At 42.0% G+C, this 25714-nt stretch overlaps 1 long non-coding RNA gene across 2 annotated transcripts in view; it reads right to left on the reverse strand.

Moving 5' to 3' along the window:
• The window catches only part of LOC309522110, a 106960-nt gene that overhangs the window by 38023 nt on the left and 43223 nt on the right, over positions 1-25714 (reverse strand). For both annotated transcript variants that reach the window (XR_014214844.1, XR_014214845.1), the window contains exons 2-3: positions 24979-25165; positions 16760-16858 (exon numbers count right to left, since the gene is read on the reverse strand). This is a non-coding gene — a long non-coding RNA (uncharacterized lncRNA). The remainder of the gene's footprint in view (positions 1-16759; positions 16859-24978; positions 25166-25714) is intronic.

Below are 25714 nucleotides of genomic sequence, written 5' to 3' on the forward strand. Positions count from 1 at the left end.
GCCAATCAGGTGCCTCTGGGAAGCTCAGAATCAAGACATGTGCACCAATCACACACCCCAGAAACTGGTATTCAGAGGCACACAGCTTCTGATACTGAAAACAAATTGCTATCAATAATATTAATAATAACAATGATAATATTGCTCGTGTGCAGCTTTATCCAATCATTTTAAAGTGACTTATAAATAGCAAACTATGCAATATAACCTATGAAAAACAAAATAATTTAAAGCAAAGTATAATTAAACAATTAACGCAATCCTTCCATTCCCTAGTTCCACTCATCACAGGCAGCTCCCAAAGGAGGAAAATATATCCCCAGCTATGGCAAAGCAAAAGCAAAATAAAGCACTCGAACGCTTGCAAGATATAGTCCGGGAGATATATAGCCATTGTGTGGCTATTGACAGCCCCCGAGAATTTCTGTAATCCCCTTTTAAAGACATCCAAGTTGGTGGCCGTAGGTTAACAATGTGCTGTGTAAAGAAGAGCGTCCTTTTTGTCCAACATTACTCAAGGGGATGATAAATAGGAGGAAGCAGTGTGTATGCACAAACTGAAAGGGTGTGTGTGTAAGTAGTGAGATTCTCCAAGGACATCTTTTGAGACTGGTGCTATTTAACCTCCTCATAATTTGGAGTGAGCAGTGAAATGGCACACAAATACCACCCCTCTTGTTAGTACATACCATCTGAGTTTGCCATTAGGAGGAGAGATGGCGTGATCAGTCACATAGTGTGGCAACATTGGAACTCCCTGTGTATTGAGATCAGGCAGGCCCATCGTACCTTGATTCCTGAATGTTTTCTGTTCCGGAAATCTGTTTGACTTCCAAAAACATTCTAAAACCAAGGCGCGGCTTCCGATTGGCCGCAGGAGCTTCCTGCACCCAATCAGAAGCCGTCTGTTTGTTTGTCCAAACAGACGAATAAATGCACGTATCGCAGAACACAAGAATGCCGTCAAAAAAGAAGAAAAAACTTCCTCTCTTTTCCAACACATGAAAGAAACAGGACACGAAATTAATTTTGCAGATTCCAAATTGCTCTTTAACATGGAACATCACCACAAGAGAATAATCATGGAAGCCATCGAGATAGAGAAACACCCTCACAACATGAACAAGCGTGACGACACGTCCCGCCTGCCAGACATCTGGAAATTAGCCCTCCCCACAAAAACCGACACCAGAACCAGAGGCACACAGAACGCCGTCACCAATCAACCACACCAGACCCAAACCCAGACCCTCTCCACAGACATATTACAGACTCCATCCAGTAGCCAAACTATAGTGGCACCTCCGGATGCTGCACCCCCCTGCAATCCCTACACAGATCTGGCTGGCACAAGGCACAAAATCACAGCTCGCCCCTATACACGAAGCCAAGCCAGAGCACAACTAAATGCAGCACAGCCATCTTCTCAGAAAAACTCTTCACAAGCTCAAGAGGTCAAGACACGAAAGCTTTAGCAACTAATCTACACTTAATGACCCACCCAGTGGTATTCAGAATATCACTCATGAAATCACTCAAGATATCCCTCAAGTAATTAAGGAACAAAAGAAGAAAAGGCACACTAATCTAGGAACTTCCTCTCTGCCCAGAACGTTGGAGGCTATACACCACACCCCTCAACAGTATTTATAGAAACTCAAACACCAGATTCTGCTCTGTTCCAGTAACAAGAAGCCGAAAGCACCAGCCTGAAGATGACGAGTGAGACCTCGTCGAAACGTCGCCCAGACACCCCGACTCTTACACGGGAAGACACCCGAAGACACCAAAACCTGCATTCCTGTACCCGTGAAAATCTACGAAAGCAAATATATATATATATATATATATATAGTAAAGTGCTTTGAAGCTTGTTTTATTCTTTCAAACAAGCACAGAAATAAAATCAAGCAGTGCTGGATTTACATATAAGCTAAACAAGCTATAGCTTAGGGCCCCACTCTCTTGCCCCCGCCAAAAAAAATATTAATGGGAAAAATATTAATATACTTCTTCTTAATTGTATTTCAGTTCAACAATTACTTTGATAAAATATATATTTTGTTATGTAGAAATGGCTTGAGATACCTATTAGGTCCATAAATTACCATATAGCATATATTCAACAACAAAAACAGCGACAATTTGTTGTTGTTAAAGGACAGCTGGACATATAAAGGGTCCCATTACCTTCAGTAGCTTAGGGCCTCATCAAACCTAAATCCGGCCCTGCAACCAAGTGAATTAATTTTGTTAAATAGATATATATGAACTACTGTGTGAACTTCCAGTAGCCTCATCTTAAAAAAATAGGTTATTGCAGAGCTTGGAAAGGTGCAGAAAAGGAGAAGGAATTAGTGTACCTTCTCTATGGAGAAAGGTTGGATGGCATGCCATTTTGCAGTTTAGAAAAAGCCAACTAAGGGAAGGAAACATGATAGAAGTTTATAAAATTAAGCATGGTATGGGAAAAGGGGACCAATATTTTCTTCCTCTCTCATAACAAGGACTTAGGTACCTTCAGTGAAATTGACCAGGAGCAGATCAAGAACAGACAAAATAAATTACTGCTACATATGATGCATACTTAATTTATGGAATTTACGACCAATATTTTCCCCTACAGTTGAGAGGCAATGCTCCTGCACTGATCCCATCTCCTATCCCAGGGCAATTTCCTCTGCAGCAAGCAACACTTAATGAGCCTTGGCGAATCTACATAATCCATTCTTAAAAATCAAGTAAACTAGTGGGCCATTGCAACACAACATCTAGAGGAGCCAGTAGAAAAACATAAGCACTGAAATATGAACCTCTGTTTAGTCCCTCGATCACTATCCAAAAAAAGATATGCATAACATTTTTTAAGAATTTCAACGGGAATTGCAACATGTTGAATCAAAATATTACCTAGCTAAATCCAGAGTAAGATTAATATACTATATTAGCATCTTATTGCAGCATCCTGCAACTTGTTTCTGGTGAATGGAGAATGAAATAACATTATTTCTTTATGGAAGAAGTCTTGAATGGCTTGGGATCTGAAGAAGCGTTGACTCAAACACCATTGAAGCAGACTTGACTTAAACACCAAAGCACTCCAGAAGGTCCCCTGTGCCCCACTTTGAACACCAAAACACGTTGCCTTGCTTGCTTCTTGTCAGAAATCTCCAATTATTCCAGTGAAATATCAGTTCGCATTTAAAGCTGACTCTATCAACTTCATGCATTCAGAAACAATATAAGACTCAAAACATAGGCAGCCTTTGAAATTCACACTTATCTGAACTGCAGTTCTCCAATCTGAATTGCAGTTCTCCAATCCATGTTTACAACAATGCACACATTACGTGAAAGCGAGCATAAAAATGAATATACTATTTAAAATAAGATACAAAATGCACAATATCAGGAGAAGTGCCTGGCAGAAATGTGTCCATTAGTCAAAACCACATACAAAAATGTGTTTATTGGGTGAAATTCACACTAAAGTTTCATGAGGATTATTTTTAATTAAATACAAATGGCTGCAGAATGGAATTTAAGATAGGAAAAATGAGAAACTGAGAGGACTGAAATGCCTCTCTAGTGAAGACTCTATTTGTGACTTCACTCAGAGTTCAGCTGAGATTTTTTTTTATGTTTTACCAAACAAAAAACTGCTAACAAGAATTAGTTGCAATACCTCTTGGTACCTTTGGTACCTTGGTTTTTATTTTTTTCTGGGAGGGCTCCTGAAATGGACTTCAGTATCCAAGCCAGAGATGGGAATGCAGTTGAAGAACATCACCCGCCTGATAAACAGCTTGTGAAGGTCTAAGTGTGCTACCAGAGGGGGATGAGGGAAAGGTTGGCAGCTCTTTGGCGGAAATTATCCATCCTCTTTTGGAGCTTTAAGGGGAGGATTTTCACCTGCCTTTTGATGAAGAGACTGAGCTCTGCATGGTGAAGCTACACCTAAAAATGTTGACTCATGTTACTGAGTGGAGGGAGTGTGATGCTCACACAAGCATTGCCCATAAATGGGTAATTTTCACACTGGAAAAGCTATTTAACAGACAGCTGAATTATGCAATTAGCACACTGAAACCAGCTCCAATTAACGATACATCTTAATTATCTATGTAATGTTATTTATGTTCCACTTGTAAAGTCCAGTCTGGTAATTAGAATTTGAATGTTAAGAGAGAGAGGATTTGGGGGAGGACGGGGGGAGGAGGAGAATGCTTTGAAGCAGAAATGAAGGAAATACATATTTTGAAAATGATCAGAGATCTAAAGATGAATTCTTGGGACTCTCAGCACAAAGCTCATTGGGCTTTCTGAATTCCCTTATCCTAAAAAGAAACTTTCCTTAAACAATAATAATGAAGAGTGCAGTCCTATTCAGCATATCCTAGTGAGTTCAATGGGACTTACTCTTAGATCAGTGCAGCTAAAGAAGGGAAAAAATAATTTTTTAATTCACTGTGAATATTTCTTCCAGAAATTGGCAGCAGAGGACTACCACCTGTCACCTCCTTCCTGCCTCTTACTAGGATAGATAATTTCAGGTTCAAGAGATTCCTTTTTCTTTCTTTCTAACAAATGTTACCAAGTTCTTTATTTTCTGTACAGCATTCTATATTAGAAAGTTTAGGCTACTGGGTTATCCATTTGTAGTTCTGTTTTGGATCACTTTCTCCTCTGGAAACACATTGAACAGACACTTTTTTCTTGACTCTGAGGGGAGGGATTCCTGAATAGTAGGAAGGCCCCCATCACGTTCTGGAATGAAAATTCATGCTTGTTACAAGTCCATGTTAGTTATGACATCCACCATCTTCCTCTGGTAGGTTAACTTCGGTCATATGTCTGGAGTTCTGCTATGACACATTTTGGAGAGTTTGATCCTGTACTGGAGCACCTGTCACACACAGGAGTAAATAACCTCCCCACTTTCTGATCTAAAGCATTCAGATCTGGATAACCTATCACTGCAAAATTCAAATTTAGAGAATTCAGATCTGTTCCCGGATCTTGACTTCCAGGTGGAGTAACTATGAGAGATAGAAGTCCTCCTAACCTATGATAAGTTGAAACTGGAGCACATTTGCCTGGATTTGCCCCCTGCTGGGTCTGACTCTAGGGGAGGAGTCATGGAACGGAGATCAAGAGCTGGAGCTCAGGTGTGAAATTGAGGCTTCAAGTGTTGCCACTTGAAGATCAGTGCCCTAAAATTGGTTTTTGCGTTCAGGTAAACACTTTTTTTTTTATTCCACCAAGGTCTTACACCAATGAAACAATCTACTGCCTCAGGATAATTATGTTCTGACAATCCATTTTATTCTCACTGATGCTGTTTTACTGCTTGTTATTTGGCTGTTGTATTTTTTTATTGTTGCATCTTATCCTGTGTACCACTTCGGGTGTTATTTATACAGAAAACTGGGATGATGATGTTAAACAAACAACAACAAACAATGGTTTTGCTCATCGTGGCATCACCTTTCCCCCCTTCTGTTTCTCCCAGGCTGCTGCCCCCCATTTTCTGGCTCTCAGCAGGAAAGCAAAGGACAAAGAGGCCCTATGCACAGAGTCTGATACATGCCACGGTGGCCTCTAGTGGCCACACAGCACAAGCTCATGTCACTCCAGGAGCGCAAGAACATTCAGCTGTCAGCAAGAGATTTCTAAGGATTGTAGGACAGCATTGGAGGGGGAAAGGCATGAGAGATGGACTCAAGATTATTTCATGCAAATAAGCATGCTTCAACTTTAACATGCTTCAAACATCTTGTCATTCTTAATGGGTGAAATAAGGTGCATCTCTGCACAGCAGCCTTTTCAATGTGTGCTTATGGGCAGTTCTAAGCACCGTGTAACAAAGGTTCTGCTCTAAAGGCAAGAAAGAGGATTCCCTCTTCATGCAGAGGTGCATACCTTACAATAATCCACAGGTGGCAATAGAGACATTTTTGTTCAAGTGTAATGCCCCTTCTCACACCAGAGATTACTACTGGTGCCATCACCACACACCTCGCCCCTAACACACACCTGAAGTGGTTCCTCCTTCTGCTCCTCCTTCATGCATGTTAAGCTTATCTGGTATATGCAGGTGGCACTGTGGCCTAAACCACTGAGCCTCTTGGGCTTGCTGATCAGAAGGTCAGTGGTTCGAATCCCCGTGACAGTGGGTGAGCTCCCATTGCTCTGTCCCAGCTCCTGCCAACCTAGCAGTTCGAAAGCACAACAGTGCAAGTAGATAACTAGGTATCACTGTGGTGGGAAGGTAAACAGTGTTTCCATTTGCTCTGGCTTCTGTCACGGTGTTCCGTTGCGCCAGAAGCAGTTTAGTCATGCTGGCCACATGACCTGGAAAGCTGTCTGTGGACAAATGCCGGCTCCCTTGGCCTGAAAAGCGAGATGAGCGCCGCAACCCCATAGTCGCCTTTGACTGGACTTAAGCATCCAGGGGTCCTTTACCTTTACCTACTTTATGGTGAACACAAGCAGAGATGGGAGGGTAGCATGTCCCTACTTACGATCTCTGCACATTCAAGGAAATGTCTGCATAGGACACACATGTGCACAGTGGTACATATTTCAGCCTCTTTCCAAGTTCTCAGCCATATAGAAAGAGACCCTTACACATGCAACTGTACACATATAAGTAGACTGAGGTGCCACCGTCTCCTGAGGATGGAGGGGGCCCTGTGCAATGTCCTGACATTGCGCACATGTTGTGCGCTGTCAGGACATTGTGCATGGGGCCCTCTGAACATTGAGGAGGGACGGGCTCCTAAAAATAATAATAATGGGGGAGCCCCCAGTGCCTTGGCCCCCAGGAGTGGGCCCCCTTGTAAGCAGGTGTTAATCTGAAGACAAGACGGTATCAGTCATCAAGTATGAATTAGGGCTTCTGCAACATCCTGTACTGCACTAGTTTAAAACAATTTATAAAGTCACAAGTATAAAGCAGATGCTAAAACCTGAAGTATCTCAGGTGTCAAAGCTCAAAAGCCAGCGGAAAGAGGTACAGTATGTTCATGGAGCATACAATGGAAACTACAGAATGAAGGTGCCAGATGCGCTCCCCAGTGATGCCCCCCCCATTTGTGAGGGTGGTCGAACTACTACAAGGAGCCCCTGTGCTGATCTTAATGCAGACTAGATTTTGAAAAAACAGAGAAATTATGCAGATTTCCATCAAGTTGCAGAACTCAGTTTCTTCTAGACAGAACTTTTATTATTTTAAAGCCCTGCTAATGATCCTATGCAGCAGCTATAGTTTTCAGATTATGTGTGACTAGCTAACAATGCTCATTCCAGTATTTGAGGGTTTTAATTTTTCTTTCTTTCCCTTTGGCACATTTGCTGTTTCACTTTGCCGCCATTAGAAATCTCCCCCTTCCCCTTACAGACTGTATATTTGAAACAGAAGGCAAGCCTGCCAGAAGCTTTACGAGACACTACAATTCTGCTCTCACAAACGGTATGGACAAATAAGGACAATCCCTAAAAAAAGGTATGACCTCTATTCCACAGGACGCTTCACACATATAGACAAAGAAACAAGCCAAGAAAACAAAGGTTTTCGTTTTTATATCATGATGTGACGCCTCTCCTAAGAAGAAGAAATAATATCCATCTCAGTTTATGACAGAGAGTGCATTTCACTAGGGAAATGAAGTAAGGTTTGCAAAGTTATGTGCCTGCAAAACACAGACCCGACATGACCAGTGGTCACAAAGATAAAGGCTGTGACTCACCGATTCACCCCAACAGCCGCAAAAGTTGGGAACCGTGACTGACATTTCAGTGAGTGACTAGAATAAACTGCAAAAGTACAGCAGAAGGTTGCTGAGTAGTGCAAATAAATGCAGATCTGTTGGAAGTCAACCACATTCACCAGCCGAAGACCCGGCTCTAGATGTCTGGCTTTATATTTTCTACACTCAAACAAATACTGGCCACCGATTGTATTAACTTCCTTCCCTACAGAAATCAAAAGGTCACCACTGACATGTATGGAAGAAAGTAGAGGGTCTGCAGTAAAAGGTGGGGGGCAAAAGTTCTCATCTGTGGCAGAAGGGCAGCTCAGCAATCCTTGATCTGCCCCTTTGCAATAGCTTTGTCATTCCACTGAACTGTTTGCGCCTCTGTTGGGGAGTGCACACAGGGCAAGAAAGACCTAAGCCCTAAACACTGTCATATAGAACAGCATACCCTCCAACATTTCTCTGATGAAAATAGGGACGTGCAGTACTATTTTTCTAGAAAAAGAGGTGCTGGAACTCACCATGAGCATCTCTTGGAATGGCAATGGCACCCACCTGAGAAGTGCTGGAACTGAGTTTTGGTGGGTTCCAGCTCAAAAAAAGCCTTGGGGATGTCCTATTCCACACCCTCCAATGAAAATAGGGACATGCTAAGGAAAAGCAGCACATTCTGGGATCAGATCAGAAACCGGGACTGCTTCTGTAAATCCGGAACTGTCCCTGGAAAATAGGGACACTTGGAGGGTCTGGAACAGGGGCTTCCTAAATTATGGTCCAAAGACTAGCAATGGTCTGAGAGCTTCATTCAGGTGGCATGTGAACAACAAGGGGAGAAGGAGCTGGTCACAGTGATTGCAACTGGAAATAGTGGGTGCAGTACATCAAACATTCATATTCACTTTTAATTGTATTTTTCTCTATTTATTATTATATTTTAGATTGTGATCTATGGAACTCAAAATGCAATACCATAAAATGCAATGTAAGAAAGAAGCAATAACAATACAATTCAAAATCATACGGCATCCACCTCAGCATATAACAATTGCTACAGCAGGCAGAGGGGACACAGGTGGCGCTGCGGGTTAAACCACAGAGCCTAGGACTTGCCGATCAGAAGGTCGGCGGTTCGAATCCCCGCAACAGGGTGAGCTCCCATTGCTCAGTCCCTGCTCCTGCCCACCTAGCAGTTTGAAAGCACATCAAAGTGCAAGTAGATAAATAGGTACCGCTCCGGCGGGAAGGTAAACGGCGTTTCCATGCACTGCTCTGGTTCGCCAGAAGTGGCTTAGTCATGCTGGCCACATGACCCGGAAGCTGTACGCCGGCTCCCTCGGCCAATAAAGCAAGATGAGCGCCACAACCCCAGAGTCGGCCACGACTGGACCCTTTACCTTTACAGCAGGCAGAAAGGTCATTTATGGAGTCTACCAGGACTCTTGGCAATTTTCTAGTGGTCCATAGAGGGGAAATGTTTAGGAACCACTGGTACAGAATGTCAGCTAAAGTCAGATGCCGACAATCCATCTTGCTCCGTGGTGTGAAAGAAACAGAACTAAGCACGTGGCTCAGTGGATAGGAGCAGACTTGATTCGGAATGGCTGCAGCAACTTGAACCCCCATCCCAGTGGTGTCGCTGGAGGGCATCAGTTTTATCTCTCCTATACATGTTAATGGTTGATCTGCTGCACTTGGTGAGGCCCACCAGAGGGTCCCAATTGGATAGTTAATTATGGCTATTCAAGGGGACTGAAGGAAGCTGGATCTACTCATTTTTTGTAGGCCCAAATCATAAGCTGGTTATTGATATACAAGCAAACAAGGATATGAATAGGAAACTGAAAAAATAACATAGCAACAGTCTGAGGATGGAGTCCTTAGCACCAACCCAGTATTTATTTGGTGCATTTGTCCCATGTTCTTCTGCCTGTGTGTGTGTGTTTGTGTGTGTGTGTGTGTGTTTGTTTGTTTGTGTGTGTGTGTGTGTGTGTGTGTGTGTGTGTGTCTATATCTATCTCTTCCACTCATCCATCTAGAGTGGCTATTGTTGTTTAGTCGTCTTAGTCGTGTTCGGCTCTCTGTGATCCCATGCTTACATACAATCAAAACAAGACAGTCCCTGCTTGCAGGTTTATCATTAAATACACAAAACAGAAGAGGGAAAAGTGGCGGGGAAGAAAGAAGGCGGGGAGGAAGCAAATTTAGGTGCCATAAAAGTTAAATAGCAGCTCTTACAAATGACCAGCTCGTATTGGCATAATTCAGGGGCTGAGGGCTCCTGCTGGAGTTGGTGCTTTAACAGAGCTGGCGGGGTGAGCCCTGCTTCCCATCTCTCCCAATCTCACAGTTTGCTGGAATGACTGGTACCAGGTGACACATCAGCAAGAGCAGGCCTGATGGACCCAGCCTTCATTATACTGCAGACTTAAAATAATCTGACCCCACCATTTCTCATAACTATGGTCCCAATGGCTTTTTCTTTGCTCAAAAACAGCTGCTGAAAGCGGATTGGAACTGTATCTATCTTTCTGAGTGATTTGTGGAGGCAAACCTGACTGGAGCCCTGTGAAAGGTTTTGCCACAATTGTTAACTTTTCACGTACTATCTATATTGTAACACATTGAGACTACAGTAGTGGCATTTAAAAGCAAATTCGGGAAAACATTATTTGATTGTTTCCTTTTCTTTCGTTTCCTTATCTGGTTTGGCAGTCAGTGAGCAGACATCTGTTGTGCATATGAGAAAAGATTCTTTTTAAAAAGGACTCTCTGCGATTCCCACACAAACTGAAGAAGGGGGAGGCAATAAACCTATTTTTCATGTCCCTTTCCTGTTTGTGAAAATGTGTTCCTAGCTCTTGCAAAATTGCAATCTGGGGAAAACATGAACCTACTGTAGGCAAGCAATGCTACCTGCCACAAAGTATTTATTTTTCCCTATTTAGGGTGCTAACAGCACCACCCTGATGCCTTGGAATGCCCAAAATATAACAAGGGCCCATTCAAACAAATAAAAATCAATAAACCATAACAAATATTAAAATCCAACTCACTTATAGCCTGAATCTCAGCTACCCAAAGGCAACTGGGAACAACACACACAATCACAACTGAGGCCTAAGCACATTTATTTGGAAGCAAGTTCAATTTACTACTGCAGGAGAGCTTTATTCCAGTAAGTATGCTGAAGACTGAAGACTGAGAAGAATGCTCCGGCTTTGGTATGCCTCAAGGGAAGAGGCTGAAGTCCAGGGCAGGAGCGACCACACAGACGGGATTTCTGTGGGTCTTTCAGTGCTCTAACATCATCACACACAGGCTGTCAGCTCCAGAGAGCAGCCAACCTCAACTTTGGGGTACATCTAGATGAAAGATTTCAGAGAAAAGAATCCTAAAACACACCAAAACACCCACAATCCAAATGGAGACAGTTGCCAGTCCCTTTGTTGAGCTCCCCTGTATGTTTATTCTGAATGGCCAAGGAGATTTTGGTTGTTTTCCAACAACCTGTTTCTTGAGCATTCATCCCGATTTGTTTGCACAAAGTTGATGGGGAAGTTGGACAGCGTCAACTGTTTACTAGGCATTCCCTATGATTTATTTGTGGCAAGGTTAGATGATATGTTGCATCAAGTGTTATCCCACACTTTCCAATGTATTACCCCATCACTTTCCTTAGTGGAAAAAGACTTTCCTTTGGGGGCAGGAGCAGGGCTGCGCAAGAGCTCCAAGTTATTGCGCAACCTGTGTTTCCAGTATGGCATTGGATCCCAGTCTGGGAGCATCCTTCCTTCCTTCCTTCCCTAAAAGGCTCACCTCTTTCCCAGCCAGCTTGGAAACAAAGGACCTCAGACAGAGAGTTCAGTTACCTTACTGGCCTCTCCCTTCTCATACTGGAAGACGTTACCTAACTGCTGCAGATAATATGGCACCGTTTGAAGCAACTGGATGCATGAAAACTGAATCCTTCTGGAAACTGATCATTGGCAGATGTGGGGAGGTGTAATGAGCAGGCTCCTTAAAAGATTTCCTCCAAGCCAGGGGAAGGTAAGCAGGTAGGGGGTGTCATGGAAATTCTACTCCATATTGATCCAGAGCAGATTCCAAAGTATAGTTAGCAGAGTAAAAACTTAAACACGTTGCAGGATTCCCAAAAAATAGACCAGAGGCAATTGTATTTCATCCAGCAGAGCTTTACTGCTACTGAAGGCAAATGAGCACAATGGTCACAAATCCAGTACATTCAGGATTGGCATGGTCCATAAGAAATCCAGTTGCAGCAGGCTTAACTAGAAGGCATAGCGTCGCCATGGGGAGTAAACAGGAAGAGGTTTCCCCAACCAAAAAAAGAGAGAGAAAATAGAAAGTGCTCAGTTTGTTCAATTTAAGAGCTTCTCCGTGTGGAGACTGCCAGGAGTTTCAGGAACAAAGTATAGAAGGGAGTTGGCGGTTAATAGCTAGCAGCTTGTTGCCTGCCCAGGATGCTTCACAGAACTTGCCCAAGATGTTTCTCATAGCATAGACAAGAAGGTGCTGTTAGAGTCTCAGTGGGTTGGTAAGTTTAAAAGTAGAGAAGTAAAAAAAGGAAAAATTACTTCCCTGGGTGGCAGTCAACGCTAATACAGTCCTGTTATCTGAGGAGCTCCGAAGCCTGCTTCCAGGCTTAACTTAAACTTGCATTAACTTATAATAAGTCTAAACCTTAACACTATATACAGAACACCACACCAGAAGGAAAAAAGAAAGAGAGAGAAAAGGTGAAGCCCAGGCCTCTTATTATAGCATGACCTTGAAGAACCAGTTTAAGCCTGCTGTACTCAGCTTCTCTGAAGGAATAACCCAAACATCACGAAGCTTCTGCTTGTTTCTTTCACACAGAGAAGCTTCCAGAACCCTCCTGAATTAAGTAGAATAGGAAAGATCTCTACACATCAGATCAATACTTTCTGCGCTAAGAAATGCAAACTGACAGGGAGCAAGGTTCCAAGGCCCAGAAAGACACCCAAATTACAAATGGAGAAGGTGAAAAGTTTAAAAAGCTTTTTAAAAGGCTTTAAAAATAGCTGATAAAACATCTTTTGGAGGAACAACTCCTTGCCAAGCTGCCATCTTCCTCTAGGTAGCTCAAGGTCGAAATGGAGCGTTGTCCAGACCCATGAAAATATTATTCGAATTTAACTAGCCAAACTCTTCAAAATGCATCAATGATAAATCAAAAATATCAATACAACATCTTGTGCTGTCCAGCACAGGCTCAGCATCTTACAAAAAATGAAATAATTCCAACGGGATTAAGAAGCAGAGGTCTGTCTCTTCCCACAACATCCATTTTTGGCCTGGAGTTTGCTAAAAAAAACCCCCAAACTGCTCCTTTTCCCTTATGGGGTACCCAAGAGTCCATATAGAGTCCTTTTGTAGGTTTTGTAGGAGAAAATAACAGAAGCCAACCAGAGAATATTGAGAAGCAAAGCAGCTAGTAAGCATGATCTTTATTAAACTGTTGCAACAGGGTCTTCACTCCCCCTGCCCTAAGCAGGAGGGAGGAGAAACTCAGAACAATGGTGTGCAAGGCCTTATATGTTGTTGTTGTTTAGCCGTTTAGTCGTGTCAGACTCTTTGTGACCCCCTGGACCAGAGCACGCCAGGCACCACTGCCTCCTGCAGCTTGGTCAAACTCATGTTCGTAGCTTCGAGAACACTGTCCAACCATCTCATCCTCTGTCGTCCCCTTCTCCTCGTGCCCTCCATCTTTCCCAGCATCAGGGTCTTTCCCAGGGAGTCTTCTCTTCTCATGAGGTGGCCAAAGTATTGGAGCCTCAGCTTCAGGATCTGTCCTTCCAGTGAGCACTCAGGGCTGATTTCCTTCAGAATGGATACGTTTGATCTTCTTGCAGTCCATGGGACTCTCAAGAGTCTCCTCCAGCACCATAATTCAAAAGCATCAATTCTTCGGCGATCAGCCTTCTTGATGATCCAGCTCTCACTTTGTCCACTTCATGGACAAAGACAACAAGCCCTTATAAAGTCTTTTGAAATTGCCACCTGTAGCACAAGACCACCCCCCAATGCATCATACATACATCACAGAAGGGCGGTCTACAGCAGAATCCTGTCTGGCAGGAAACCTGTTAATGGTCACTGATTGCTTTTACCTGGGCATCCTGGCCATTCTTTTGTGATGGTAAATACTCAGTTCCTGAATCCCGGTCACAGGCTCACCCTTATTCATACACAGATATGCCCTTAAAGCAGGATTTGTGAGCAAAAAGACAATGAGGAGGTTTTCCTATTTCCTTCCTCCTTGCAGAGAAACATTTGAGGTCAATTTGGGAGAGTCAAAATGGTTTCAGGATTGCTCTCCTGTACTATTTCGTACACATAGTTTGTATACTTATGTATGTGTTTGCTTTGTAGATTTATGAACATATGATTTTTATATATGAGACCTTAGAATTCCTATAACAAGTTGTTCTCTCTTCTCTCTCTCTCTCTCTCTCTCTCTCTCTCTCTCTCTCGGTCTTTTTTTTTAAATGAATCTTATTAGTATTTTCCACACAACAACAACACGAAAGATATCAAAAGATAACAATACACAACACACAAAAATCAACATTCGAAAACTAAAAAAGACAACAAAAACAAAACAAAAAAACAAACAAATCCGTATCTTACAAGTTAATATTATAAACACTAAAACAACAACAAGAAAACATTGACTTCCACCAATCCCACAGCACCTCCTTTATCTCTCATTCTGTCTTCCTGTTTTCCTGTTTTCTTTATCCTCTCTATCCTAACATCTAGATATAAATCCTTCTTTCATATCCTTTCACTTCACAAGGTTATTCCAGACTCAGCCAGATTTCTGCCCTCGAACCTTGACTTTTGAGGTATTCATTTAGGCACTCCTATTCTTTTCTTACTTCACTTTTTGGTTTTTGTCTTATTATATCCGTCAATTTGGCTAATTCTAAGTATTCTGAGAGCTTACATAGCCACTCTCCCCTAGTGGGTAACTGATTCCCTTTCCAGTTCTTAGCCACCAGGATTCTTGCTGCAGACGTTGCGTATAAGAAAAAAATGTTTTTGTCTTTTGGAATATTGTCATTTAAAATTCCTAAAAGGAATGCCTCTGGCCTTTTACTATATGATATTCTTAATATTTTCTTTATTTCTTCATGGATCATGCTCCAAAATTTCCCCTTTTCGGGGCATGTCCACCACATATGGTAGAAGGTTCCTTTTTGTATCTTGCATCTCCAGCACTTATTATTATATGTTTTATTCATTTTTGCAAGCCTTTCTGGTGCCAGGTACCACCTGTGATACATTTTCATATAGTTCTCTCTTATTAGGTAACATGTGGTAAAATTTATATTTTTTGTCCATAGTCTTTCCCATTCTTTTTTTTCCATAAATTTTTATTCGTATTTGCACATATATACAGGAAAAACATAAACAAAAAATCCACCGCATACCTTATACAAAAAATCCACCACATACCTTATACAAATTATATCCACTTCACAAATCATAAATAAAATACATAACTGAGTTAGTCTCAACTGAGCCTTGGACTTCTCTCCACTCCTTTGGTAAGTATCGAATAAATTATATAGTCACGTACTTTTTAACTCTTTTACATAGGTCTTTCCCGCTGTTAGAGTTATTTCAACCCCGCCAGTGTCACCTGAACTTTAGATTCCATATACAATAAATATTTCTTCCAATTGTCAGGAAATTTCTGTTAATCTTGGTCCTTTAATCTTCCTGATATTCTATCAAGCTCAGCATAGTTTATCATTTTAACCTGCCACTCACTTATGTTGGGTATTACTTCTAATTTCCAATTTTGTGCTAACATAGATCTTGCAGCTGTCGTGGCATATAGAAACAAGATCTTATCTTCTTTTTTAATTTCTTTACCGACCATTCCTAACAAAAAAGCTTCTGGCTTTTTGGGAAATGTATATTTCAAGATTTTTTAAAATTCATTATAGACCAATTCCCAAAAGCTTCTCACTTTGCAACACGACCACCACATATGGTAGAGGTCACCTTCTACCTCTCTACATTTCCAGCATCTTTTATCCTTAAACTTATAAATCTTGGCTAATTTCACTGGTGTATGGTACCACCTGTAGATCATTTTCCACAGGTTTTCCTTTAGTGCCGTGCATGCCATAAATCTCATATTCTTGTTCCATAGTTCCAACCACCTCTCAAAGTCGATGTTATATCCAATGTCTATCGCCCACTTAGTCATTGCCTCCTTTCCCATTCATTATATTCAATTGGGTGGCCCAGATCTTGTTCCCATTTTTTAATAGCGTCTCCTTTTTCCTCCTTTTCTACTTTCCCATTGGGTAAAAAAATCTCGGTATGGGAAAAAGAAATTTTATATAACAACCAACAGACTCTCTCAAAAATATATAAACTGTTACAAAATGGCAGAGAGGGTCTTTTAAATATCCTTACTTCACAGAGCCTTGAGACAAACAGGAAGCCAACTCCCTTCAAAATGGAGATTTGCAACCCAACACCTTCATCACATGATCTAAGGTTACAGCACTCACATGTTGGCTACCAGAGAATAACAGTCAGTTAGTTAATTATCAACTCAGCAAGAGCTCAGAGTGCTCTTCTTGGCTTTTCCCATGCAAAATCCCCATATTAAACATTTTCACCAATGCACATTTAGGCATTCTCATTCCATCGGCAATTAAACCATTATACTTAACTCTAACTGAGGGCTCACAGGTGGTTGGGAGAACTTGGCTATGACCCAAGCCCAATGTTGTCTCATTGTCAGTTTGGAATCCTCAGGGACTGAACATTTTAATTTTAATTCAGCATGTTCACATGTATGGAAAGAACCAGTAACCTTCTTCCAAGTTTTAGGCCTATTCATCTCAGCCAGAACTCTCCTGTGCTATGGGGTGGGGTGGGAACCCTGGTTGGGGCAACAATATTAGCAAAGCAAAGCAAAGCAAACTTACCTTATTTCTTAGTTCTCTTCATTCTCTCACTGTTGCATATGGCAGACTGCTGCTGTGGAGTTCTGACGCACAGGTGATAGGTTCTCTCATTCAATGAATCTAGGGGGAAAGAGGGTTGCAGGTGTGAATATAGTTAGTTCCTGGGCCAAGGGGAAGTACTTGAAGAGGGAACTTCCTATGGAGCAGAGTGAGAGGAGGAAGCCAACATGGACCTGGGGGCCCAGGAATAAGTAGAACTCCTTGTCTGCTGTACTTAAATAAAGCTGTTCATGTCTGAGTTTACCTCAAGTGCTGGGAGTTTATTTCTAAGAAAAGCAGCCCTCCTGGGCAATAGCACAGCAGGTAAAAACCCAAAACAAAACAGACTCCTGCTCCAGCTGGGGTGTCTCCAGAGTGATTGAAGACCAAATGCTTTGTGGGAAAGAGCCCAGGAGCAAGTGAACAAGAGAGAGAGAGTGCGCGCATCAGGTGCCTGTTCCTGCTCTAACTGGGCTTGTTTTGCAGTCTTGTGTGGAGCTTCTGTTGTTTTTTTTTTAATGTTCCCACTGCACTTGATTGATCTTGTAAATTGCTTTGAGGTCAAAAAGCAGGGTGTAAATTTGATAAACAAATGAAATCATACCTAATCCCATCTCCTATTACGGCTTGCAAGGCAAACTTTTTGTTTTACATTAAGTCCGGAACACATGCAGGGGTTACATTCTGGAGATCGTGCCTAAAGCCAAAATCGCATATGGTCAAAACTCATTGGGGTCAGTGGCAGGCGAGATCGCCAAAGACATTTTCCCCAGAGGTCTGTCCCCTTTTTAATATTTTTTGGCCATGCTCATGAAGCTGAATGTGCGGAAGTTGGTCTCTAACGTCCTACCAGACAATTTATTTATTTATTTTGATATGGAAATGTAAGAACTGAATTTAAGGCTGGAGAAATCAGAGCCTGGGTTAAACCAGAATGGGCAGAATAATCTATCCCCAGCTCTTGAGCTACGATGAATTCCTGGTTAGTCAGGGATAGAAGTCCAAAAGAAAAGTACATCAAAATATGCCCTGTGCGCAACAGGAGAATGACAAGAACATTTCTATGTCTCTGATAGCTCCTGTTTAAGCCTTAGCATAATCTGTCTTGAGCAATAACAACATTTGGAGGAGGAATTACAAGGAATGATTTTGGCAATCTGGCACAGATGCACCTCACTCCTGATACACATGACGGATTGCATTTGTTGGCCAGGCTATTGTGGCACCACTAGCTTCCTCCTGGAAATCCAAGGGTTGTTGCTTTTTTCTTACTAGCAAGAGATGAGAAGGGGAGGGGGGCAGAATCTGGGTATGCAAGCCTTCCGCCTTCCCTGGACAAAGGTCTAGACGCTTAAAGTACATTTCAGGTCAAGACAACCAGTTTCAAGGCAGGGGCTGTACACAGGTGGCGAAGCCCTTACCATAGAAATAATGTGAATATTAAGTTAATCAAAGAGGCTTGCACTGGAAGGGAATTAAGAGGAGTGGATTTTTTTAAGGGGAGGGGGGAAAACAGCTCGTAACAAGCAATCCATGTCACTTTTTCCCTCCTGCATCCTCTTGCTCTGTCCCATTTGTCTAGCAGTAATCTACATTTCAAATGATTACATGGGAAGCTGAAGTGGTAGTGACAAGGATAAACGAAGCTTGTTAAACTAATAGCTGCACTAATGCCCAAATATGTGAACTTCCCAGAGTCAGGCGGCATCCGAGGCTGCCGGAGCTGTCAGCCTGGCTCCCCCTGGGCTCGTCCGCCAGCGGCTGCCACATGATGAATGGCCCTGTCGAGTAAATTCATCCGGGGCCCAATTAAACAGGCAGAAATGAACTAGAGCCGTCAACCAGGGAGAGAGAGAGAGAGAGGGAGAGAGAGAGAAAGAATAAGCCAAAGACAGAGAGAGAGAAAGAAAGAGGAGGCAATAAAAGAGAGAGAGAGGGAGGGAGAGAGAGAGAGAGAAGAAAAAGGGAAACATATTCTCCACAAAGTCAAGGAAGCACCAAGGCAGTGAAGTCATTCTGTCAGAAAATGGCCATTTAATGCTTTGCCGAGCTCACGACAGATATGTCATCTAAAGAAGCTTTAGTGGAGTCCCAGGGCATTTCATTTATTAATTATCAGCTTCAAGAGGGGGATTGGAGGTAGCCATGCTCCCCCCCTCCCCGCCTTTCCTCTCTCTTAAGCACTGTCAGCTCCCAGCCTTCCTCCTGTCACAGCCTGCACAGGGCAGCTGCAGAGAGCACAGAAGTTTGGCCTATCATGGAAAAAGCACGCTGATGGGGAGAGGAAAACAGGAAAGTTTTCCCCCTTCCCCCCTTTTTTTTCTTATTTCACTGATAGGTGGGAACCCCTCTGCGGGTTTACTAAAAATTCCTCAGTAGGAATTTTGCTGTAGCTGTAATACTGTGGCATTGTAATGATGGGGAAGAGACTGAGGAATTTTGCCAATGTTATTAATTTATATACCAATCCCCAACCCCTCATGCCACTGAACTCAAAGTGTACATATTATTTCTAGGCACCCATTGGTCACCAGTTCAGACACTGACCACATCCAGACCAGCTTTGGTTAAGTAAGGTGACATTCTCAAGTGCCTTCCAACCATATCCTAGGATAGATTTTCACCTTTATCAACTCAGCCTTACACATACTGATCTGTGCTTGTTAGAATCTGAGCTTGTATTCTGTTCCTTTTCTGAAAAGACTGAAGGGGAATACAGAAAATGGTTTAGTGGTTACTTATCATAGTGTGGATGTATATACAAGTTAAGCTAGATGTCTATAAAGTCCTGTCCGGTGTTGGTGGTGATAGTTTTACCGTGTTTCTGGACCCAGTGATAGATTCTGGGGAGCAGAGGAAAAGTTGTTTTTTAAAATAATAATAATCCCAATACTTGGCAAGATTTTGCAGGCAACCAATTTCACCAAGTGGCTTGATGCACTCTGTAGTAAATTATCAAATAGTTCATCTATGTATGCTCTGAGAATAAGTGAGGAACTTTCAGAGTGAAGAGCAGAAGGTAAATGTATGTGAAGATAAGATTATGGGAGTTTTCCCATGATCTCACTTCAAATTTATTTGCAAATTTTCATGCTTAAAATTCTCCAGTCTCTGAAAATGCATTGAATATATACTTCTATTTACTAGCAGCCTCATACCTAATGTTGCTTGGGAATTCTAAGAAACCAAAACAACAGTAAAGTTTTGAAAGGTTCAGTCCACCATCTTGATTCATTTTTTAAAATACCCCCCCTCCCGTTTTACAAAATCAATCACACATTTAACATTCTTGAAAACATTACAAATAAAACAAGATTCTTTCGAATCTTAGGACTTCCCTCCTCTCCTCCATGGATTCTTTAAATACCTAAGTCAACTGCATATTATAATTAGTCCACCATCTTGATTCAAAATGGTGTCCAACTGTATTCAAACATAGACAAAAATCCCAGGAACCACCATGCAAAATTTGATTACAGTATCTTAAGAGATGTCCAAATGCATAGAGGACAGACAAACAACTTTCCAAAATACATAGTAGAAGACATCTTATGAGATGTAGTATTTGATATTTGTAATATCTTCCATACAGGTGGCAACCATTTCATCGCATTTCGTTGATGTGTGCATTGGTGGTACATATTTCTGAGCAAGGTATCAGGGGAGACAGCTTAGCTGGAACGCACTCAGAGCTCTTTTTTGTCTGCCACCTAGGCTTTCCTCTAAGATCCAGGAAGTCCAGTTCCTGACTCATGCATTTTCCTCAGAGCCAATCATAGAATTATAGAGTTGGAAAAGACCACAAGGGTCATTGTCCAACCCCCTGAAACACAGGACTCTCTGGCTCAAACCCACGACCCTGAAATTAAGAGTCTCGTGCTCTACCGACTGAGCTATCTACAGTGTTGTGGGTAGAGTGTATCAGACTGGGACCAGGGAGACTGAGGTTCAAATCTCCACTAGGTTATAACACTTGCTGGGTGCCCCAAAATGTTATTTTTATTTCAACCAATCCCAGTTGTTGACAAACCAAGTTGCCTCAAGGAATGGAAAAAGGATATTTCTAAATTTGTTGGGGGGGGGAGCTGTGAATTAAACATAAAATTTTGATTGATACGAAAGAAAGAGTGGGCGTTGCCCTGCCAGATCTACAATTGTACTATGAGCCAGCTTGCTTGTGTTGACTAAGGGAATGGATTGCATTGGAGGATACACACATTTTAGACCTAGAAGGCCATGATATGAAGTTTGGCTGGCATGCATGTCTAAAGCTAAAATATATAGTTTTCTGAACCATGTTATCAGGAGAAATTTGTACAGAGTCTGGGGAAAACACAAAAATTTGTTGGAAAGAAAAACAGCCCTATGGTTGTCGTCAATTGAAAAAATTACATGGATAGACAGTGAGCGACCTATAGAAATCTGTTCAACTTTTCTGGAAGTGAACCCAAATTGAAACCACTGGAAAAAGTAAGGAGCCAAGTTACTGATTGACTACAATATCACCAATTACATGATATGTTTAAATTAGAAGAGAAAAATGGCTTTTTGGACCAAAGCTCACAATTTGAAAAGAGTTATTGATGAACAAGGAATAATTATTGTCCAAAATGTATAAACTATTATTGGAATGGGAAACAAAAGATGAGCTGGAAAAAGCATCAATGACCCACTGGGTAATGGATATAGGATGTAATATAACCTCTGGGAGAAACTTTGGAAGAATGATAGAAATTTACTGCATGCTACACACTGAAAGAGAATTATATGAAAATGATACATAAATGGCATTTAATTCCGAGTAGATTGGCTAGGATTTATAATGTGGAATCAGACTTAAGTTGGAAATGCAGAGAAGTAGAAGGAACGTTTTTCCATATGTGGTGGACATGCAAAAAAGTTAAAGTATATTGGGAAATGATATATAATGAGATGAAAAAATGTTTAAAACAACCCCCCCCCCAAACCAGAGGCATTTCTGTTAGGTATTGTTCAGAGAGAGGTTCCCAGGAATCAGAAGAGCATATTCATGTATGCAACAACAGCATCTCGGATTTTGTTAGCCCAAAAATGGAAAGTGAGAGAGGTCCCTAGTAAGGAAGACTGGCAACTTAAAATGATAGAATATGCAGAATTAGCAGGTCTAATAAGTAGAATAAGGGAACAAGGGGAGTGGAATTTTTTGTCGAGTAAATAGAAAATAATTGTGCACAGTTAAAAACGCGGGCAGTTTTAAAGTAATTCAACAGTTTAACATATTTTGAACTGATGTAAGATAGGAAAATTAAATTAGATGGATGTAATAACTAGATGGGAAATTAAATGGGAAACCCAGCCAGATGGACAGGGTATAAATAATAAATTAATTATTATTATTATTATTATTATTATTATTATTATTAAATATACAGGAATGGTGGATAAGTTAAATTAACCTTGGTAGGGGAAGGAGGGAAGTCAATGAACACATGGTTTAATAAAGTATGTTTAATTTGAAATGTAAAATTTGAAAATTTAATAAAATTATGATAACGCTCGCTGGGTGATCTTGAGGTAGTCAATCTCTCTCTCAGGATAATCCACCTCACAGGATTGGTGGTGTGAGGCTTATTGGAGGAAGGGAGGATTGTAATACACAAATAAAGAGACATTTGGTTATGCAAGAAACTGAAATTAGCAGAAGCTGCAAAGTGTTTTAAATGAAAACAAGCTATTTCTATACCCCCAGTTTCTAGGAGTCTGATTCTGCAAGGCCAAGGAAAAGGAGCACCATGACTGTACCCTTGTGAGCTGAAAACTGGCACAATCACACTAGATGCTGTCTCTGGACACACATCAAACACATTCAGAAATGAAATGGGAGGGTTTTTTCCCTCCTTTGTGGAATCTATTTGTGATTGGTGGGTGTGCAGGGGGTGGGACAGGAGAGAAAACAGGACAGGGGATATAATAAACATGGAGGAACCTCATGGTGGCATACATGGTTCTCCCCTCCCTCGTTTTATCCCTACATCAACTCTGGTAAGTCAGGCTGTGAGATAGCAACAGGCCCAATATCATACATGAACCTTCTGCCTCAGAGGGTCTCCACAGCTCCAGCACTCTAACCATACTAGTGGTGCTACTCTATGTAGGCTGTGATGCCTGGAGGTACAGGAAACTTGAAGAATCTAATGTTGGGGCAGATCTTAGCTTCATGAGGAACTGGCTTCCCTTTGTATGAGTGAGTGTGCGTGATGGGGAGGACAAGTTTCTAGCCCTCATGGCTGTGGAGATATGCTTGACGGTATGCAAGCAATCCCTGAATTAAGATTTGAGGTTGTGGCTTCGTTTGTCTACAGGGCTCCTTTGCCCTCCCTATGGCTACAGACCCAGAACAGGGCAAAACAGGAAATTGTACAGATTGGCAAATTTGCATAACTGATGCACTGAGTGCAGCTATTCCTGGCTCGAGATTGGAATTGCTTTTGCATAATATTCTACATTCCTTTAGTACAGAAGACACAAAGCCCCAGGCATCCTGTGAGCCAACCCTTCACTTCTGTTACAGAGCTCTTCCTTTGTGGAACAAACAAAAGGTGGCAGTTCAGTCAATAATTTGTCTTTGCTGCTCTGATCCCCTGGAGTCTCTTCCTTATTCTGGCAAGAGGTGTTCCTCTTTTCTCGGCCTCAGGTCCCCTTGCTTTCACAGCAATGTTCTTTGGTCCCAGAGGGGCAGCCATCCCATACCTTTGGAACTGAAACCTACAGACGCTCTCTCCATGGATCAGGCAGCAGGAGGTGTGTGGCAGTCAGCAGAGCTTTTTACTGCCTCCCCCAGAGGGACCAGAATCCCCAAACTCCATCTCTCAGCTCCGATTTCCTGGTTGGCCACCCATCCCTAAGCTTATGCTGACCCCCAGAGCTGGCTAGCACACTGCATGTCATGTTGTCAGGCTCACCCTGTCAGTAGTAGCCTATCAGTGGGCAACAATGCAAGTGACACTCCACATCACTCGCTCTCATCAGACCGCCTTGCTTTCCTGGTAAATAAACAACCCTTTGGACGCTTTGGTGTTTTCTCTCTCTCTCTCTCCCTCTCTCTCTCTCTCTCTCCTTGTTTGGGGGGGGGGAGATCAGCTTACATATTCTGAAATGTATTTTGGAGCTATATGCTTCGTTTGGACCACGCTCTGTAAAATGGCCCCAGTTTCATTTTCCTTCCAAAATAACTTTTCTTTCTAAGCAAGACTGATGAGAATGCTGGGTATATAAGAACAGGCTGGGAAGAGATAAGAAGACACCCCTGTTTTGCCTTTAAAAAGGTAAAAAGGTGAAAAATAAAAAATATACTTGCTTGAAAACACGTTCGAGCCCACTCAGGCAGCCAGACGGCAAGTTAGCGGTGCGTGCATCACCCATGTTTACACTCTCATGTTTCAAAAGGATTTCCTGTTATAGGACTGGAAGCCCTTGTATGAGAAGAGAAGGACTGTTTCTTCTGTTTGTTTTTTTTGCCAGAAACATTGTCGAAATGCAACGGGGAGACAGTGAAACAGCATTTTTGTCCATGGGACGCAAAATTGCTTTTTAGGTTTTTGATGCAGAAGAGAACAGGGAAGAGAGGCATTTGTAATGCAAATGAGCATTCTGTGCCAGGCATGAGGCAAACCTAAGGAGATGAGTAATTATATAACATTTAGGAAACATCTGAAAGCAGCTCTGTATAGGGAAGCTTTTTAAGGTTTAATGTATGCTGGAAGCCACTCAGGGTGGCTGGGGCAACCCAGTCAGATGGGTGGGGTAATAATCATCATAATCATTTACTACTACTACTACTACTACTACTACTACTATTAGATACACCACTTGAAGTCTCATTTGAAAATCCCACAAAGCAAGGAAAAGCCATACGTATGGAAATGTAAGCTAATTTATAGATGTTCACATTCCTTCCTTCACACGCCCGTCACAATAAGCTTTGCTAAACCTTCCAAGGTGGTTTTAGCACCTGTATAAAAAACTTGCCCAGAACTCTCCAATTTGCCTGAAGTTTGACTTGAGCTGAAATGCACTGGCTTGTAGACTCTATAAGGGCATTTGACTGGCCACCATTGAAGGATCCTGGACTAGAAGGATATTTGGTCTGATCTACTTGTGTTCTTCTTATGTTCTTCTACTAGCTACCTTGATGTATACACAATGCATTGGACAATACTTACTTCTGATTTCTTGGGTGTTAACAGGTAACCAATCCCACACTCTGGCAGCTTGTAGACAGTTCTGGTGCAGGGCTTCAGATCACAACCAGAGGCACTTGGGGAGGAGAATATGGAAGAACGTGCATCTGCAGGCACCCAGGTTCCAAGTCTTGTCCCGTTATTGCTTAGTTTTGTGTGCTGATTCAACCTAGTATGAAAAGAAATGAAAATAGCAAGTTGTATTTCTCATGTGCACATCAGAAAGCTCAACCCTGGATCGGCAGCTGGCTTCCCATTCCAAGGAGCTGAGTCAGCAGACAGACACTTCCCCTTGTTTTTAATGCTTGCTTTTTTATTGTGCTGATTTTTCATATTGTGATTTTATTGCATTTTATGTTAATTTTACAATTCTTGGGTGCTACATAGGAACTGTCCTCTGCACCAGCCTTCCCCAACCAGGTGCCCTCCGGACAGTGCCCTCCAACTCCTTTCAGTTTCAGGTTAGGGAAGAAGGTTACTACACAATTTGGCATATAAAAATAAAGCCGCTAACCCAAAAATATAATTAAAGGCAAGCAAGCATGTAGATCCAGGACCAGCCAATACTGAGCTACTTATCTGGGACACTTTTAAAAGAGAACTTCCATCTCCCGTTTCCTGTAAGTCAACACAGCCTAGATTGAAAATGATGATGTGCTGTTGGCTATCCCTTGCACATCATCATTTTCAATCTAGGCTGTGCTGACTTACAGGAACA

The sequence above is a fragment of the Podarcis vaucheri genome (assembly GCF_965113315.1).
Source record: "Podarcis vaucheri genome assembly, chromosome: 17".
NCBI classification, from domain to species: Eukaryota; Metazoa; Chordata; class Lepidosauria; order Squamata; family Lacertidae; genus Podarcis; species Podarcis vaucheri.